Consider the following 19,771-nt stretch of genomic DNA (forward strand, 5'->3'; position numbering starts at 1 on the left):
AATAGAGGGCACATCGAGCATTGTCCTGGGAAGCAAAAAGGTCCAGAGTTGGGACTCCCCATTTTACAGCTATGTCTTTGAGAACACGTTGGTCCAAGGTCCACTCTTGAGAGACCACCGTCATCCTGCTCAAGGTGTCCACCTGGACATTCAGGAAACCTTGTATATAGACCACCTGAGGAGACACTGTATGTGCCATGCACCAATGCCAAAGGTCCAGAGACAGGAACAGAAGGCTCCTTGAAGATGTGCCACCCTGTCAATTGACGTAGGCCTTTGCTGTCATATTGTCTGTTTGTATCATCACAGAGTAACCCCCAATCACAGGCAAGAACCCTTTGAGAGCACTGAAAATGGCCAATAGCTCCAAATAATTGATGTGGTGGGTTCTCTCCCTGGGGGACTAGTGTCCGCTCAGGCGAAACCCTTCCAGGTGCACTCCTCAACTAAGCTCCGACGTGTCGGTCGTAATCACCCACTGGGATTGGGGAGCCTGGAAGGGGGCACAGACATTCAGATGTTGAAACTCAGCCCACCAAGCTGCAGTCACTCTCACCCAGTGAGGGGGCGTGCATTCCAAACGGCCCGGTCCAAAAGGGGATTGAATCCATCCAGGAACCACCTTTGGATAATGTGCATTCAAAGGCATGCTTGAGGCAGCACGTAAGTAATAGCCACCATATGCCCCAATAGGCGCTGTACCGAGCGCATAGTCTGTGGGCCTCCGGCTAAGAAAGCGATGGCCAGTCTCCTGAGAGTACGTATGCAGGCGTCCTAAAAGGAAGACTTTCCCCAAGGTTGTATTGAATATCAGCCCTATGAACTGTATCCTGCGGGTTTGTTCCAACTGAGATTTCTTGAAATTGATCTGGAAACCCAGAACCTGCAGAGTATCCAAAACCATCTCCAGTGGATCCAAGACCACCTGTCTCGTGCTCACCAGGATGAGCCAATCATCCAAATATGGCAGTACCTGCAACCTTCGCTCCTGTAGGAAAGCCACCACTGGGGCCTGACATTTTGTAAAAACCCTTGGCGCCATTGTGAGACCGAATGGCAAGGCTTTGAATTTATAGGGAATCCCCCCGATTTTAGAAGCGCAGGAAGCGTTGATGCTGAGGACGTATTGAGACGTGGTAATACACATCCTTCAAGTACAGGGAGACCATCCACATGTCCTTTTCTAGGATGGTCATAATGGTTGATACCGACAACATCTGAAACGTTTTTACACCAAGTGCCTGTTCAGGGCCCTGAGGTCCAGGATAGGATGCCAACCGCCATCTGGTTTCAGCACGATAAAGTATCAGGAATAAAAACCGGGACTCTCTGGATTGGCAACTCTCTTGATCACATCCTTTGACAGGAGAGCGGCAACCTCCTGGTCCAATTCCAGAGTGCACGGAGTAGTTATGACCCTGGACATGAGCGGAGTCCCACAGAACTCGAGGGCGTAGCCCAATTGTATAATTGTAAGGACCCACTGGTCTGTAGTCACTCTGTCCCAGCTCGCCGAAAATGGGGCCAGGCGAGTCCGGAAGCGCCCCGAGTCATTCACCTTCTTTTGGAAGGTGTTCGGGCACTGTTTCTGAAATGCAGGCTTACGAGGCTGGGGGCCTGACTTGTATCTCAACTGGAACTTGTTGCCACGAAAGTAACATTTGGATAGAGACTGCTGTTGAGAAGGGGTCTTCTGCGGTTGATAAGGGAACCACCTGGAAGTTTTCTGTGGTTTGACGGTTGCGGGTGAATATGACATAGATCGCGCTGTGCTCCTCAGCTTCTGAACCTTTTGGAGAGTATCATCCGTTTGCTCCACAAAGAGGCTAGAGCCTTCAAAAGGCAGAGCCTTGACCCTGGCACAGGCCTCATAGTTCAGTCCAGACAAACACAGCCAAGAATGTCATCTGAGTGCCACGGACATGGCTATCACTTTGGCCGTGAACTCCACCGAGTGCCTAGCCAAGTAGAGCTCCTATTTGGCTACCTGAATAGCCTCACATAGGAACGCCTTAGCTGTCTCCCCAGGAGACAAGTTTTGACAATGTAGGATTCCTCCAGGCACAGGAGACACTCGGTATGAGTATTGAGGGAAGGGATCTGAGATCTGCAACGAACACATTTTTTAAAGTTCGTCATGCCCGGCATAAATGCTGTAGGCTGGCCGGGCACCATGCTCTGTCCCGGCCAGGATCACAGCTCTGAAGAACGGAAAACCTGCAAAAAACAAAACGTCAAGAAAAAACTGCTATGTGAAAGAAATTAAGAAGGAAAGAGAATCGAAAAGCAGGGAGAAAAAACAACAAGGGGATAGATAGATCCTACTCGTTGTCGAGCTGTAGACTCCACGATGCTTGCTGAAGTGCAGACAACGAAAGACTGAGGGGATGAGGCGTGGCGCAGCCGCATATAGCAGCTGGGGGTGGCGTTCCAGCCCAAAGCAGGAGAATTGAGCTTGTTAGGTTCCGACAAGGTTTCTGTGCAGGTGCATAGCCCATTTGTGTAAAAGACAGAGAGACCACGTCGAAGAAGCAATATGAGCCCCCTTTCTCCCTACCTGGTGTGGTGGCGGGGAGCCACCACTCCTGCTCTTCTTTCAGGCCGTGGACCACCCTCTTGTTTGTTCAAAAAGCAAGGAGTGTGGAAGTGTTTCATCACTTCCTGCCCCTCAAATTTCCATGCCTCCACAGCAGGGAGAGAGGAAGTCAGTGATTGGTACACCACAAAAAATAAATATCTTTGGGGGCAGCAGTGAGTCTAGGTGGGGTGAGACAGCAGCAGGTCCACAGAGGTAGCAAATCCACTAGCTCCACTAATCTGCCACTCTAGGCCTCACCTCACCTCCTTAGCAGAACATGCCTGCACAGCACCCATCCTATGACAGTTCTAGAACCATACATTTCTTCTCACTAAAAATATGGTTTTATTAACTTCCTGTCATATGTTCCTAAATGAGAAGTTACAGCAATGGCTCTAGAGAGTCTTCAAAGCAGAATGAAATGGCCAGTAGGAAAACAACCCCCTTCCACTTCCGACTCACTGACCATCCAGGAGCAAATTATGCTTTTTCATTCTCAGTATTCAATTTGCAAAATTATAGTAACTCATCTCACAAGGCTGGTGTAAGGATTTTACACACACTGTGTGCTGCTATGGAAGTTGTAGATAATAACAAAGTAATCCTCAGCTATTCCTTTTGGCAGGTAAAGATGATGAGCTGAACGGGTACAGCAACCAGCCTCAGAATTGATAATGAAGACATTGAAGTGGCTTCTGCCTTTTAGGATCGACCATCAACAGTAAAGGATCCAGCAGTCAAGAAATACACCACAGACTAGCACTTGTTAGGATTGCAATGAAGCCCTTGGGAAGGATATTTAAATGCCATGACATGTCTATACCTACGAAGATTAGATTGTTCAGACAATGGTTTTTCACGTGATACTCTATGGATGCGAAAGCTGGACTTTGAAGAAGCAAGATAACAACAACAACATTTGTGTACCGCTTTTCAACAAAAGTTTCCAAAGCAATTTACAGAGAGAATTAATTAATTAGATCGCTCCCTGTCCCAAAAGGGCTCACAAGACAGAAAAAGTATTGACACTTTTGAACTTTGGTGCTGGAGAAGACTTTTGAGGATACCATGGACAACCACAAAAACAAACAAATGGATCATAGAACAAATCCAGAATTTTCACTCGAGGCACAAATGACCAGGCTCTAACTATCATACTTTGGATACATCATGTGAAAACCCAGCTCCCTTGAGAAGTCCATAATGCTGGGAAAAGTTGAAGGAAAGAGAAGAAGAGGACAACCAGCAGCAAGGTGGATTGACTAGATTACGACAGCAATGAATGCTCCATTGAGAGGTCAAGTTGAAGACAGATCATCCTGGAGAGAATCTATCTATGTGGTCGCTAAGAGTAGACACTGACTTGATGGCACTTAATCAATCAATCAAGTTTTAAAAGCCCATGTTAGTCATTCTTGCTGCTTCTGAGTGCTAAAGCTACACAAGTCAAGAGGAAGGGAGGGAATCAGGCAAGCATGCTTCGTTAACATAATCCAGATGCTTTTTTAAAATCCCATGTGCCAATTTATCCTCCAATCCTTCACAAAGTCACTAGTACCTTTCAGTGGGTTGATAGGCAACACCATCCCTCTGTTCAACAGCCACACCTACAATTCACATATGACATCTTTATACTGCATAGATATCTGTACACATATGACAACAACTTTATACCAGATTGAAAGCTGTAAAACAAACCTAAGAAAACTGCAGATTCTCAGGCAACGGTGTAAGGGAATGAGTCTTGTTATCCTCACAGGAATAGATGTGCTGAACTCACATCTATTCAGTGAACCCTGAACTCATTTTCAGGGTGGAGAAAGACCTTCCAAGACCCATATTTCAGTGATTGACCCTCCCAGTTGTTTGCTCCACTTACAATGACTTATGCAATCTGTGAAGAAAGTGGAAGGCCACATGCAGGGTAGCTCTGGAAATGTTTGACAGATTATTGCTCTGTGGCCTTGAAACATGAGCTTAATTAAAAAAAAAAAGCAGGCATAGCAGTGCTGAGAGATATCACATGGTTTCTCTGCAAATGAACTCGTGAGTGAAACATTTTTAATTTTAGTATTGATTAACTTTGATTCCTAATTTACTTAGACATTTCTAACTGGAGGTCAACAGACTAAATCGAAATGAGAGCAGATAGAATAAGGTATTGATACAATAGAGAGTTGAAATCCTGGGTTGATGTATAAGACATATGTGAGATGTTATTTGCTGCATCTGTGTAATTTTCTTTTTATCTTTATCTTTTCTTTTATAAATAAAAAATGAAATGAAAAAGAGAGATTGCATGGTCTGGCTATCCACGCATGAACAAATGCTCTCATTTATGATGATCAAGTGCCAGTTGTGAAAGACTCAAAGATCAAGAGCCTCTAGGATGTGAAAGAGTTGTGTTTGGTTACAATGATAAACTACAGCAGTCAAACAAACCTTATAGCCTTAGATTCAGCCACCAGCCATCTCTGTGAATTGTTTAATAAAATTATTGTTAAATTTTATTAAACAATATAATTTAAAAACCTAGTTTACAGACCTGGCTGGCATTACCAATACAATGGATCTTTTATGTAGCAATAAAATCAAGAACTCCAGATTGCGTTTGTGACTGTTTCCCATTCCATTGCTGCCATTAGACAGAATTATATTGTGGTTTGTTGAAGGTAATCTGTTCTCACTTCTCCGATGTTTAACAGTTAACAACAGGGGTTGACATGTCCTGCAGTGCTACGAACACAGTAGCAACTCTGTGGGACTGCAAATTACCTGAAGAAGAGCTGTAATGAACCCTTGTTGCATAGCCCAGTGGTTGCTCGAAGCTCCACGCCAGTCTCTTTATGGTCCTGCAGTGCTTCTTCTGCATTCATAGCACTCCAGGACATGTCAGCCAGGGGCTTTGGATTAACTGAGCTGTATACTACCCTAAACTACACTCTGGCAGGAAATGAACTCTCTTTTCAACGAAAGAGAATACAGTGGACCTTAACTGTTTAATTAAAAATAAATAAATCTGCTGGTTTAAGACCTAAGCTAAGGCAATCTCATTTTGGCTCTAGCTCCACAAAGCTGGGGAATTGCAACCCAAGGCTGATGCCTTAATAGATGTGCCATGTGAACAGTAATGATGTTGTGCAATGTCACAAATTGTGCTTGCTTACAATTTGTCTTCCATGCACCCACACATTCCCTTGGTCTTTGAGGTGTAAGTCAAAGGGAAGATGGAAGGCTCGGTACCAACAAAGATCCCCCCGCCCCCCAATTATCTCTTCTTTTCCAGGTGCACAGCCCTTTGGGGGCATTCTTTAAAAAATTACATAAAACTAATTGATCTCCTGTGAATCCTAAAGTACATAGCCTTGTCTCAAGTAAACCATATCATACAAGAGGGATTAACTTTTCAAATTCCTGTAGATCCCTGCCTGCCAAATCTTCTCCTCCGCCTTGCTTGCAATAGTTGAGGGCACAGAAGCACCTCCAAAGCAGATCAGGAGCTTTGAAGAACCCTGTTTCAGGCAACAGCAGCAGCACCAATATTCCTGTAGTTGTGTTGCCTTGTGTTGCCATTTGTGCTCACTTGATAATTGTTCAGACCATCATCTTCACTCCCAAAGAAGAAAAGAGTCAAACACAGGCTGTCCAAGTGGTATCTCAGTTATCCAGATGTTCCAGATGGATTAACCCAACTGTAACAGCTTGCAATAACTATTGTACTGTCACAAAATCCAGCTGGAAGAGCCAATTTACATTTCAACAGTTTATTATTATTTTTTGCTGGGGGTAGGTGGGTCCGTGGGAGTAATCCCTTTGATTTGGGAACCAGCCTCCAATACAGCTGAGGAACTGATGAGCAAAATGCAGATTGAGTACAGGCCATTAAATATTTGGGGATTCCTTTTTCTTATTGAACTTTCTGGGCTCTTATGGCAAGTAGAGAAAGGGGAACAGATGCAATCTTTTAATGTAAACCGCCCTGAGCCTTTTGGAAGGGCGGTATAAAAGTTTTAATAATAAATAAATAAATAAATAGCAGAAAAATGGAAGAGAAAAATGGAAAAGCTACTTAGGTGCAATTAATAATTCCCAACACAGTTCAACTATCTAAAACATTTACATGCTGCCCCTCCAGTACAATACCGCTTGGGTTGGCGGACAACAGTAAAAGTAATATAAAATTTAATATAAAACTTAACTGTTAAATTTTATATTACTTAAATTTAATATTGAATAAATAAAACACAATGTAGAACAAAAACCATTAAACAAACCCCATTAAAATAAAAATAAAAACCCATCAGGCTGCAATAAAATGTATTAAAAAGCCTCTCCAAACAAGTAGGTTTGTGTGTGTCTGTGTTGAAGTTCTTCTGGGAGGGCATTCCAGAGCTGGGGGGCCACAACCTAAAAGGCACTGTTTCTTGTCCCTGCCAGTCGAATCTCAGTCAATGGTGGGGCCAGGAGTAGCACTTGATATGATGAATGAAGGGCCCTGGCAGATTCATACAGCTGAATGCAGTCTGACAGATACCCCAGTCCCAAGTCATGTAGTGCTTTAAAGGTCAAAACCAGAACATTGAATCTAGCCTGGAAGCAAACGCAGCCAGTGAACCTTCTGCAGGATATGTGTAGTACTCGAGAAGCAACTAGTGCTGACAAGCATTCTTGCAGCAGCATTCTGGACCAACTGACGAGTCCGAACTATCTTCAAGGTCACCCCCATGTAGAATGCATTTCAGTAATCCAATCTGGATGTTACCAGTGCATGAGTAATTGAAGCCATGTCTGACTTCTCCAAGGTGAACCTCTGTATTCATGGGGTTCTGTTCTCTGCTATTAGCATGGATAACAAAACCACAAATACAGAGTAATTAAGTGTATGGCATTGCGGGGGTTAGGTTCCCCATGCCTGGGAGGAAAACCCAAAATGCCAAAAAGCCCCCCAAATGCCAAAATAAAGGGCCCTACCATGCTCCGTGGGCCTTCAGAAGTCCAGTGATGCGCACACACCCCTGCCCAAAGTCCCAATATTTCAATGAAAAATCACTGGGGGGAATGCCATTTTTTCATCAAAATAAGCCACAAAATGTCTCCTTGATACAAAATGGCAGCCGGAAATTACCTCCAAGGTCATTTCTGGCCATCCCCGACCTGCAGAATTAATCCTTTTTTGCTATTTTTTACCCGTATATACTAAGGTCAGGTTCTCCTGTATTGTCCATCAGGGAGATAGGTAAGACCTACATGCCTTGCTGCTAGCTACATACAGGAAGAAGGGAAGGGAGAGGATGGAAGTCTAACCTGAGACTAACAAAAGGGGAAGTAGAGAAAGCGTAGTGAGAGAAGGGATTCCCTTGCTCACTATCTCTATCCCCTGGTGCCCCTAGTGGTCAATAGGGTTGCTGGTGCTAAGAATCGATGCCATAAGGAGCTGTATTTCCAAAGCAGAATATATGAGGCATGCCACAGGTTGTGGCTGTTCATATGACCCAAAAAGTAGGAAGGAGATGTCTCCAGCCATAACACAGGAGCCAGGTGCATTTCCGATATCTGATCGTGTATGATGAGATAAAAGGTTGGAGGCGGGGAGCTTGCTCGTCTGTCAAGCCCCAGCTGGGTAGGAAACCTTTTCTGCCTACCTTAGTAAAAAGCTGGGAATGGAATCCGGGTAGGGCATGCTTGTCCCATCCAGCTGGGGCTTGACAGACGAGCAAGCTCCCCACCTGCAAGCTTACTTTTATCTCACCCAAGACTGAATATCAGGAGCACGCCCAGCTCCCGCGCTAATAATGGAAACGTCTCCTACCTTCCTTTCAGTTGTGAAAACAGACTGATTAAGAGCTTTGCTGAGTTACACAAGCTCCAGATGTAGTGCAATCAGCTAGCACAACAGCCTTGCACTAGTGCAACACATTTGCTGACTTCTAGATTAGTACCTTAGTACTGCTTGCATGAAGCCAGCATTTGGAAAAGTCACAACAAAAGGAACGCTGCTCCTATATCAGGATGCATGGCAAGCAAGCACCGAGTCATGCTCTTAAATATTATTTATTTTATTTATCATATTGTAATACTGCCTGATATATAAATCTCTAGGTGGTGTACAAATCCCAACATTAAAATCACAGGTTAAAATAATAATAAAAATGATAAAAACAATATAAAACAAATTATTAAAATTCTAATTTAAAGTGTGTACTATCTGGATCAAACTATTTTTAAAAAATAGGCCTGGTCAATCAGAAGAGTATTCTATCTTTTGGCGGATCAACATGCAGTTGTCACAGTGGGGACAGCAAGATTCTGTGCACCAGCCTGTAAACTGAGATGGGAACAACTTAGTTGTAACTGAGATTTTTGCATACCCTGATGTGGTGTTATCAAGTTTTATTGTTTTGATTTTGTTTTGTTTTATGCTGATTTATATTTTGGTGTGTATGTTGACTGGTCATTGACCGTAATAAATAATTACTACTACTTACTAATTAAAAGCTTGCGAGCACAGGAAAGTCTTGAGGGTCTTCCTGAAAACAGAGAAGAAGATGCTCTTAGTTCAGCAGGGAGCACATTCCAAAATACAACACAATGTCATTATTCAGCAAAAAGACTGATAGCAATCAGCCAATCCTGTTACACATTAAGATAGCGGAGTGATTAGTGGAATCAGTGATTACTTGTTGTGATCAGGATACTACACATCTGTGAACTCAGCCCAAGATTACATTACACCTTTTAGCTGCTGTATCACACTGCTAACCCACCTAATGGCGCAGCGGAGAAATGACTTGATTAGCAAGCCAGAGGATGCCGGTTTGAATCCCTGCTGGTATGTTTTCCAGACTATGGGAAACACCTATATAGGGCAGCAGCGATATAGGAAGATGCTGAAAGGCATCATCTCATACTGCATGGGAGATGGCAATGGTAAACCCCTCCTGTATTTACCAAAGACAACCACAGGGCTCTATGGTTGCCAGGAGTCAACGGCACCTTTATCACACTGCTGCCTTATGTTCAACTTCTGATTCACAAAGAAACGTAGGTCCCTTTCACATGTACTGCTGCCAAGCCAGATCTCCCCTGACCCGCATCCAAAGGTTGTACATAAATTTTTTTTACCCAAGTGCAGGACTTTACATTTATCTCTTTTGAATTTGTTGGTTTTGGCCAGATCAAATTGTCCAGATCAGACTCAATCAATCAATCAATCAATCAATCAATCAATCTTTATTACAGTCTCAGACCAGCATAAAGTATAGGAGTGATTACATGGTAAGAGTAAGATTAGATAAAAGAAATGATAAAAGAAATGCTTGGATATAAAATAATACATATAAAAATACTAAAAATACTAAGTCAGTGTTAAAATGTAAGAATGATTACATGTTAAAAGTGAGATTAGATAAAAAAGGATTACCTATAGAAATTAAAAATTAAAATTAAGAACATAAGGGCTAATAATACTAAAAGGACTAAAAATAGGATGCAGGAGGGCCTCAACGCCTGAGAGATAGTAGAAGTAAAAGGCATAACATTGTAATAAGGTTAAAAGGTAGCAGAATCCTGAGTAATAAGACTGGAAATCCGCCACATTGAGGGTATAACGAGCAGTAGAAAGGGGAGGCATGTGAGCAATTACAGGGCCTGCCCAGAGTCACAAAGAGTCAGCTTAAGGATGGAGGGGCTTACTGATTGTCATCCACTGACGAATGCTGATTGCAGCTGCACAGTAGCAGGCAACGCTATATGTAATGGCAGGCTTAGAGTCAGAGAGCAGCAAGGAGCTGTAAAATTGGCTTGGACGACCTGGATACTTGCTTAGCCGTGGAAGAATGAGAGCGGCATGGATGTCTCTATAGAATGAACACTATAGGAGGGCATGCTCAGTAGTTTCGATCTGCCCTAATCCATAATCGCTCTGCAAATGGAGTCCCGCTATAGCAGCCTTCCAACACTGCCAAGGGGAGGCCATGGCAGCGAGCCAAAATGAATGCCCTTCTGTGGTTAGGGACTTCCAGTTGGGTGAGGTATGCTGCTGGAGAGGCAGAGTATCTAAGCCCATCAGTAATATAAAATTTTGGAACACTGCTGAGATCAGTTTGGCGCCCAGTGTCTATAATGCGCTGTTTGATGGTTGCTTTTGTCTGATTGTAGCTCATGTTGAGCAAGGTCAGGGGGGAGAAGCCTAATGTAGCTATTTTTGCCTCATTTCTCTGAATCCAACTAGATTGGTAATCATTTTGTAAGGTTAGGGGGGCAAGACCAATTGGGCAAAAGGATAGTCTGAGCCAATAGCCGAGAGTGATTACCCACACCCTAGCCTCAATCGTGATCAGGCCTGTCTCCAGTCACAAAGTGGCACTGGAGATACATCTCAGAACACGGAGCTCTGCTCTCAGGAATTTAGATTGTACATGTTCCAGAGTAGCAATATTGGGGAAAGGGCCCAGCTGTGCACCATAAAGGAGTTGAGCTAGTGGCTTGGCTATGAACAGTTCAAGAGCCATGGGTAGATAATGGCCTCCTCTTGTCCGCAGGAATTGGAGAATGACAGAGGAGCTTCTCTGGGCATTTACAGCCACGTGTTCTCCATGAGCTTTTCTAGAGCCACCAGAATGAAAAACTACTCCCAAGTATTTGAAATGTGCAATTTGCTCAATCTCATGTCCATCGATCCTCCAGGAGTGGATCTCGGGCCTCCTGGCGAAGGCCATTATTTTAGTTTTGTGGTAGTTAATTTCCAGGCTGTTCTCATTGCAGTATAACAGCAGGGCCCTCAGTGCTCTTCTAAGGCCAATGGGGGTCCCGTCCTTGAGAGGATGGCTGCATCATCCACATATAACAGGATAGCAATGTGTTTCCTCGTGAGCTTAGGAAGGTGAAAATCTGGATTGCTGAGCTGGCCCACCATAGAGTTAATGTAGAAATTGAATAGGAGTGGGGCCAGAATGCATCCTTGTTTGATGCCCTTCTGAGTTGTTACTGCTCTTATGAGGTGGCCTTGAGGGCTACACCTCACCTTGAGTGGTGTCCAGATGCAGGGTGTGAAGAAGATATAGCAGACGCCAGTCAATGGAGGAGGCCTCCAACTTCTCCCATAGTTTGACTCATGAGATGGAATCGAATGCTGCCTTGAGATCAATGAAGGTGGCATAAAGTGAGGTCAACCTGCAGGAGAAGTATTTCCCAATGAGATGCTGTAGCACAAGGCACTGATCAATAGTACAGTGCCCTTCCCTGAAGCCTGCTTGTTCCTCAGCAAGGAGATTTTCCTGTTCCTACCAATCCCTAAGTTTCCTGTATAGGTGTGCCGCATAAAGTTTGCTGATGGTGTTGAGCAAACTGATGGGTCTGTAATTGGCGGAATCATCCTTCCTGCCCTTTTAAAATATGGGGACAATGATCGCTACCCCCCAGTCCTTGGGAATTTGATCATTCGTGTCTATATAGGTAAAGAGCAATGCCAGGATAGGGGCCCACCAGTCCAGATTGTTTTTAACAGCCTCCAGTGGAATAAGGTCCTCACCTGGAGACTTTCCCAGTCTTAGTTGGGCGACTAGACTGTGGATCTCTGAAGTTGACACCGGAGCCCATGCTGGAGTATCCTCAATGGCGCAGGAGGAGCTTCTACAAACAGCAGCAGTGCCTTTGTATAACTCATGAAAGTGTTTCTCCCAGCTCCCTGGGTGAATATGAGAATCCAAGTGAGTGATTTGTAAGTGCTTTGTAAGACACCAGAACATGGCAGAGTCTTTGGATTTAAAGGGCTGAAGGAGTCCCATCCAGGCCTCCTTTATGGCCTCTTTTTTCTTAAGGGCCAGCAGAAGTTTGTACTGTCTTTTCTGCTGAAGAAGATTCTGTGTGGCCCACAGACCTGAGCTAGATTTATAGACTTGATAGGTGCTCACATTCTAAAAGAAACATAAGATAGACACCAGCAACAGTCACTGGAGGTACTGTGCTGGGGGTGGATAGGGCCAGTTACTCTCCCCCTGCTAAATAAAGAGAATCACCACAGTAAAAGGTGCCTCTTTGCCCAGTTAGCAGGGATAGGGTAATTAGTAGGGATGATTGGATGCACTGCAGGTAGTCAGAGGCAAGTAGCTCTCTTATCGCTTGTTCCAGTTGTGGCGACCATTTAGCATGGCAGTATGCTCCTCCCATCAAGAATATGGAGGAATTGTTGTGGATCTCTATGTGGGACTGATAAATGAAAGGCAAGATGATCGCTGTCAAATTTGGGGGAAACCTCAATCTCTCCACTAAAGGATGCAGGTTCCTTGAGGTAATAAAGTAATCTATCAGGCTAATTCTGGAGCCGGTGAGATAGGTAAAACTTGGCGGGGTGATCATTTTCAAACGAGCCGTTCAGAATGGAGAGGTTAAGTCTGGTAGTCTTTAGACTTGAACAAAGACCCGCATAATTTGACCTTTGGTCCTTTGAGAGATGGATAAGAGGAAGCCCATCTGCCTCAGGGCTGGGTAGATGGGCCCTCTGTTGAGTGTATAAGGTATGGTTGTCAGGGCCCAGCCTGGGATTTAGGTCACCACCCATCACCACAAATGCATTGGGAATGGAGAGAAGGAGATCTGCTATGTAGTTTTCAAGTTCAGTCTACATTGCTCTGACCTATAGCTTCCTACATTGGGGAGGGAGATAGATATTAATTATCAACTGTTTTCATTGGCTAAATTGGACCAGAACTGCCATAGCATATTGCTTGAGTGATGGAAGCAGTTTCTGCAGGGGTGCCCACCACGGCCACAAACCATCCTTGCACTACCTCTAGCCTTCTGTATGTTTCTAGTTGTGTCCTCAACACAGTTACCTTGATTTTCCAAAGTGATGGCAAAGAATTTAAGACCTCATAGTTAGACTGACATTTGATCAAAGACTTCACGAAAGGCAATTTGGAGTCAGAAAGGCAACTCAGAGGACTAAATGGAAAAATCAGACCAGGAATTTCTCAGCTACTCCATTTTCAGGGATTAGCAAGTGATCAAATAAGAGAAGAGCACTTTTGTGCTCTTCATAGTTGTTTAGAGAAGAAAGTTTTGGCAGACAAAGCTTGACATACACCTGTTAAATTCCCACATGAAGAGCCCCTGGTGGCGTAGTGGTAAAACTGCTGCCCTGTAACCAGAAGGTTACAAGTTTGATCCTGACCAGGGGCTCAAGGTTGACTCAGCCTTCCATCCTTCCGAGGTCGGTAAAATGAGTACCCAGAATGTTGGGGGCAATATGCTAAATCATTGTAAACCGCTTAGAGAGCTCCGGCTATAAAGTGGTATATAAATGTAAGTGCTATTGCTATTGCTATGATGTGCTTTTTGCAGAAATCTTTCAGAAACAGAGCATTTCCCAAAATGTTTCCTGCTATTTCTACTACTATTATAAATATCTGCAGAAAAATTACAACATAAATAATTGTATGAAACAATGCAACATAGTGGATGCCAATATAGTGTCAGGCAACCTGGTGAGTTTCAAAGTTATTTTAACTTTATTATCCTTGGGAAGTATGTGCATGCATGAAAATACACGCATACACTTCTACTGATTTAAATAAAATGCACATGACATGATAATCCAAACTAAAGATCAAACTAACAACTCAGGTTGTACAAATCAGGCTTAACCACAGCTAAGGTTGGAATGTTTGTATAATACACTATTGTGCATTATACAAGATGTTTGTGTATGCTGTCTAAACTTTTAGAAGTATTCCTTTAAAAGTAGTTTCCACAAAGTTTTGAATTTGCTCTAGTACAAGAAGCACATCAGATATGTTTTAGTTCAAGTATTTAAGGTGTCTGAGATACTTGGAGCAAACATGAAGAGAGTTTTGTTTACCAGTATAGAAACCAAGCACACCAAGACAGATCACAATCTATTTAGGGCATCAGGAACTTCCTACTCACCCCTTGCAAATTCAGATTCATCGTTTCCCAACAAACTCAATCAGCGACTTTAACTCTTACACGCTGGAATCTCATTCACAATGACTTAGGAGTAAACTATACTGTACTCATAGGCCGAACCAACCAGAAAAAACTTGCCTTGGTCTGCTCTTGTGCTTTAAAAGCACCTTAGCCAGATACAACTTTTCATTGCAGAGATAATCACTTGCTAAAGCCTAGCTGGTATTGAATCACGGACAGAGCCACCAATAGAAACGGATAACCTGTGCACTCAAATGGAAGTACTGGTGCCGAATAGGCATGCCTAGAGGTGGACTGCAAAAACACAGGAATCTTGCCTACATTTCTTTTGGCAACTTCATCAGGTGTCGATAAAACCTTCACTTTCTCCTGCTCGCGGATGTTTCAAACATTCAGGAGCGCCTACCCCGCACCCTCTAAGAACAGAAACAACCCTTTATATCAACCCACCTCCCTCCCTCACGATACAGAAAGAAAAAAGAGAAACATGGGGTTGGTTTTTTGCTGTTGTTTTTTTTAAAGGTATCTAGACTTCATATCCGGAACACCACGTGGCGCATCCCCCCACCCCCGGTTTCCCACGCTTGTTCTTCACCTCTTCTTAACTATACTACTCAGTGTTGTTGCCATTGCCCTCCTCCTTCGCTTTTGTGCTCCTACTGCTGACGACGAGGATGCAAGCCACTCTTAATGACGCAGGATGCTGCGCCGGCCAGCAGAGGCCATTTCTTGCTGCTTGGGTTGCATGTCATGCCGGGGCACCACCTTCCCCCTGTTTTCTCGCCTGTTGTTGCCCCCGCAAGCATGGCTGCTGACCGAGCCGTTCAGGAGTTGCATGCAGACAGTTTAACAGCTGAAGGGACCGCACGGCCCCTTCGGCAGTTAAGCAAAGGCTGGCGCTGCTTTTGCAGCACAGCCCAGGAGCGGCTCTTCCCTGCAGGGAAGAGCCGCTCCTGGGCTGCGTTGAGAAGGCAGCTCCAGTCTTTTAGCTCCTGAAGGGGCCGTGCCTTTGCAGGGAAGAGCCGCTCCAGGCTGGTGCTGCGAATGCAGCACCAGCTTTAGTTTAGCTCCTGAAGGAGCTGCGCAGCCCCCTCTCAGGAGCTAAACTACCGCCCCGGCGTCTGACATCAGACACGGGGGGCGTGTCAGGGCCGCGAATGGCAGCTCCTGATTGGGCCCGGCACGGGTTCTTTGAACCCGTTGGCCCAATTATAGCTCCGCCTCTGCTGAGGGGTGTGGGCGCATTGCCCCCCAGGGTGGTTTCTTCCTGGGCACCTTCCAGGGCAGGGGAGCTGCAATATGTGGAGAAGATTTCACATTATCTGTGATGCCAGGTGTCTGCAGGACTAACGCACATGATCTGGAAGGCCAGTCACTCCAGTTGTTGTTGGTGAGCTTGATGGAAAGCCCCACTGCATCATCCGTTTCGCTACCACTTTCAGAGCTTGAGCACAGATCTGCCAAATGTACTGACAGTTTTCTTCTTCTCTGAGTGTGAGCAGCAGCAGCGTGACTGGAGTGATTTGGGACTACTTTTGGGAGTTAGATATCCATGTCAGAGTCTGAATCTGTTAGTGTGCTGTTCTCCCCATGTCTTGATTGCGAGGCTAGAGCCAGCAGGGTTGGAGTTTTTTTTTTGCTTCGAGCAATTGATTTTTAAGATGGTTTAGTTCCTCTTGCATGATTTTATACAGTTGGGATTCTCCAGTTGGCTTGGTGTTAGCTTGCTTGTCTTTGCCACAACTAGGAGATTTATAGTCCTTGGAGTTGATGGTTTTATTGATAAGGGTGTAAATCTCTTGACCAGAGATGAGGACTCTAATTACCGGGTCTGCAAAAACACGAGTATGTTTGTAGCCATGAAAGAACAAGTGATCTGGCTGGCGTGTCAATTTTGTCACCAGAGCTGCATTTTGAAAAGTTAGGAATAGCCTTCTGAATTGTGAGCAAGGAGGCAGATAGTGATATGAGGTTATGTTAGGCTAATGCTTTCTGGGTGAGAGTTTGAAAAGTAGGACAGAGAGTGGGTGATCTCCTTGTGGTTTGTCCATCTATGACGAGCACTGCAAGGAATTTCAAGGACACATTTATTGTTTTGGAGCACACACTGTCAGGCTATTATTTCCCAAGGAACATAGTGTCATCTTACGTTAAGAAGTGGAGACAGAAGTGAAGGGAGGGGCTGGTTGGGGCGTAGTGATGGCTTGCTTTGAAGTGTCTTTAACCCCTTGATGTTTCTGGGCTGCAAATTGGTCAAAAGCCTGCCTCAGACTGTCCAGATTTTTGGTGATGAAATTTATCCTGCCAAGTATGGCTGTCAGACTTTCTAGTGAGAGAATGCAGATTTCGCTGAGTTGTTGAGTGATTGAATCAGATAAGGGGCAGGATGCATGGCTGGAAAGTGTCGGGCCATTTTCTGTCCGACCTGGGGAGATACTAGGAGAAGCGCTCCAGGGCAGCTTGGAAGCGTGTTGGCCAGCTTGCATGGAGAAGCCTCTGTCTAAGGAGGGGGGACCTCCATGCCCAAAGCCATAAATCTATTGTTGGTACTCACAGAGTACAACATCTCCTGCTGTTGCCTCTGATAAAGGGAGGAAGGAGTAGAGCTTGGTCTCCCCCCCCCCGGGGGTCCTCCGCTGTCATCGGCTGGATTTTCGCTGGCAGGGCTGTGTCAAGATCTTTTCTTCCCGCTGGGGGAAGGCAAGCCCTTGGGAGGCATGCCCGGGAGTGGGGGGAAGCCCAGGTCGGGGCAGGAGCTCATGAATCAAGCTGTTAATCATCTTGGCTCCACCACCACCACCACCCCAATCAGACTGAACTTTGATTCAGGGCGTAGCAAGGTTGGAATGGGCCCAGAGACAAGATTTTAAAATGGGCCCCTCCCTGATATACACACACACAAACACACTTCACAATATATAGTGCACTCACACTCACATCCCCATTATGAATATGGTGAATATTAATATAGTTATATTTATAACTATATCATTATAAATATAACTATATTTATATAATTATATAGTTAATTGCCAGAATTATTATCTCAGGCAGGGCCGGGGGCACTGAGAAGGCAGTGGAATTGTGGCAGCAAGCATGACTTTTCCTGAGAGAGATTCCTGCCTGCAACCTTGGAGAAGCTGCTGCCAGTCTGTGAAGACAGTCCTGAGCTAGAGAGACCAATGGTCTGACTCAGTATATGGCAGCTTCCTATATTCCTATCTTAAACTGTATTCTCACCTAGATTGTCTAGTAGACTATATTCTTTTGACATATGCCCTGCATTTTATCCAAGATTTATGAACGGTGGGTTGTAGTTATTAAAAGATGAGAAATGCAATCTGTACATGCTTCAACAAAATCTCTTTAATGTTCCACACTTTCTAGAAACAAGCCTCAAGCACATTCCAGGGTTGAATATTGGTTCAGATTACGCCAAACCTGAACTCTTACTTGCCATAAGAGACTCAAGGCAACTTACAATTATGGAAGGCAAAACATGACCCAAAAATAGAGAAATGTAACTTTGCACTGCAGCTGGGTGACCCTGACAAACAGAAGGAAACCTTTTTCTTAATCAGCAGCAAGTGGGAACCCCCCCCTTATTTATTTGTGTATTATTTGTGTACAGCGACAGGCTGTACCCTTGAGGCGGCACCAAGTCCAACTGGGCAGAGGCTGAGCAGGCTGTTACTTGCCCTTTGGTACTCTGGACTTTTCTTCTAGACGGAGGAGCTTCTCCCAGGCTGCCTGCCTCCTCGTTAAAGTGTGCTGGTAGGGTAGCAGCTATTATTTGTTAAGGGCAGATGAAGAGAGGAGAAAAAAGAGCAGCCGGAAGGAAAATTATTATTTTTAAAAACCCTCGAAGGCGAAGTGGGAAAGGCGGGAGGAACCCAGTGGGTCCCCTTCCAGCACCTTTTTCCTGTAGTTGCTCGGAGCAGCTGAAACAGACATGGCAGCTCTCCTCCATTGGGCGGAAGCCGCAGTCCGTACTGAAGAGCAAAAGACTAGCCCGCCCCGCCCCGCCCCAACAGCCTTTCTGCCTTTGCTCCTTTGACAAGTCGGCTCAGGAAGGGATTTCAAAACTGATGAAGTACCAGAGCCCCAGGAGGTGCAGCCGTGGCCATGCCAGCATCTTTTTCTGCAGGCTGCTTTATAAGCTAAGGGTAGGGGAATGCTCGCTTCTCCAGTTCTCCTCTTCCTGCAACAACCTCAATCTCCCCTAATAGTGCCAAATTCTCCAGTGCTTTAAACTCTGATTAAGAGTAACAATAATTTGGATGTTTAATTTGGATAGTTTGGATGTTTGCTGGTTTCATTCAACAAAAAGCAAGACTGCTTAAAGCATCGTGGGTTTTAGGCAGGCAGGTAGTCTACTCTGAACTGAACTCTCCCGCGGAGGGCTCCGACATGTCATGGTCGCGTGCCCACCCGCCAGCCAATGAGAGCCCAGGCAAAAGGGAGATGGGGAAAGGAGGGGAGGGAGGGAGAGAGCGCCGCGTGAATACTGTCTGGATTGGAAGGAAGGAAACTGGGAGTGAGGCTGCCGCTGCGGGGTGGGTGGGTTGGTTGGGGGGAAGGACTACCCCTGGCTCCCCCCACCCCACCCCACCCCCAGCCATTCCTCGGCCATGGGGCAGCAAAAATGTAAAAAAAAAAATGTAAATAAATACCGGGCTGGGCGGCGGGCAATGGGGAGTCATTTGATGTGTCTCTGGGGGGCCCTCGAGGCATCGGGGCCCAAAGACAATGGCCTCCCCATGCCTAACAGTAGTTACGCCCCTGCTTTGATTCTAATTTCTAAGCTATTATCTATCCCAGCTTCTTGTCTGCATATTTGATAAGTATCTCCTCTAATCTCATCTCCAAGTCATTTATGAAACCAACACACAGCACAGAGCACATGACAGAACCCTCTAGCACTCCACTTGGTATCTCACTTGGTGGAGCCATTTATAAGTACTCATTAGGTACAGTTGTTGAACCAGTTGTGAATAGACCCAACAGCAGCATAATCTAGTGCATATTTCACCAATTTGTCAACAAGGATATTGAGGGACAGCCTATCAAATTCTTTGCTGAAATCCCACATATTTCTTTACCCAGCCCCCTCTCTGTCTCTAAAGGATCCAATATTTAAGCAACTGAATTTGCAAGAATGTAAAGATGTACAATACTCTTTATGCAGATATACATGGCTGCTCCCTTTCATCTATCCTCTTCCTTCTCTTGGAGTTGGAGGGAAAT

General features: G+C 44.9%; 1 protein-coding gene across 10 annotated transcripts in view; it reads right to left on the bottom strand.

Annotated features, from left to right (window-relative positions):
• Positions 1 to 19,771, bottom strand: part of LOC128323068 (flavin-containing monooxygenase 5-like) — an 80,979-nt gene that overhangs the window by 28,519 nt on the left and 32,689 nt on the right. For 8 of the 10 annotated variants that reach the window (XM_053245644.1, XM_053245640.1, XM_053245638.1 and 5 more), the window contains exon 2: positions 9,064 to 9,105. The exons of the other annotated variants lie outside the window; for them this stretch is intronic. The gene's annotated coding sequence lies outside the window, so the exon portion shown is untranslated. The remainder of the gene's footprint in view (positions 1 to 9,063; positions 9,106 to 19,771) is intronic. 10 annotated transcript variants of the gene reach the window in all.

The sequence above is a fragment of the Hemicordylus capensis genome, chromosome 4 (genome assembly GCF_027244095.1).
Source record: "Hemicordylus capensis ecotype Gifberg chromosome 4, rHemCap1.1.pri, whole genome shotgun sequence".
In the NCBI taxonomy this organism is placed as follows: domain Eukaryota; kingdom Metazoa; phylum Chordata; class Lepidosauria; order Squamata; family Cordylidae; genus Hemicordylus; species Hemicordylus capensis.